General features: G+C 50.3%; 1 long non-coding RNA gene across 1 annotated transcript in view; it reads right to left on the bottom strand.

The window, feature by feature from the left end:
- Window positions 1–584, bottom strand: part of LOC142069840 (uncharacterized) — a 53,844-nt gene that overhangs the window by 12,570 nt on the left and 40,690 nt on the right. The gene's annotated exons all lie outside the window — the stretch shown is intronic.

The raw sequence follows: 584 nt of genomic DNA, 5'->3' as shown, positions 1-584 counted from the left end.
CACCGTTGTGATTCTTGGGTGACGCACACCGGGTAACGAACCCCTGCTGTTGTTTTGCCTCTCGGCACTGGGTGCCAGCAACAACTTGAAGGGGGAGCAGGAAGCCAAGAGGATGTAGGGTGTTCAGAACAGGCCTAAAATGTCAGCCTGAGAACCAGATTCTACAGACCTTATTCTGGCCCAGAACCAACTGGCTTCAGTGGGAAATTTTGTCCTATTAAGCTGTGCAGGATTTGGCCCTGAGTCTTGTTATATATCATGTTGCATGAAATAGACAAATGCCTTTTCCTGCTGTCATGTCCAGTTTGTACCATCCCCGCCCCCATCGCCTGCGTGCCTGCCAACCGTCCCTGCCAGACAGGCAGAGAACTGCAGCTCTCTGAGATAGGAGCTAGAGGAGACATAAATAAGAAGTCCCTGTTGTTCCTCTATCAAGAACCACCCAAAGTGCTTTAAAGTGAGTACATGGGACTCGCTCCATCTACCACCAGCTCCTTAGAAAGGCTGTGAGGGGTAACTTCTTGGGCAGAATGCGGTTCCTCAGCCTGGAATGAAAGCAATGCTACTCTCAGGAAAACAGATGG

This window comes from Caretta caretta, chromosome 23 (assembly GCF_965140235.1).
Source record: "Caretta caretta isolate rCarCar2 chromosome 23, rCarCar1.hap1, whole genome shotgun sequence".
NCBI lineage: Eukaryota > Metazoa > Chordata > Testudines > Cheloniidae > Caretta > Caretta caretta.
Note: the sequence above shows the minus strand (reverse complement) of the source record. Positions and strands in the feature narration are given on the sequence as shown.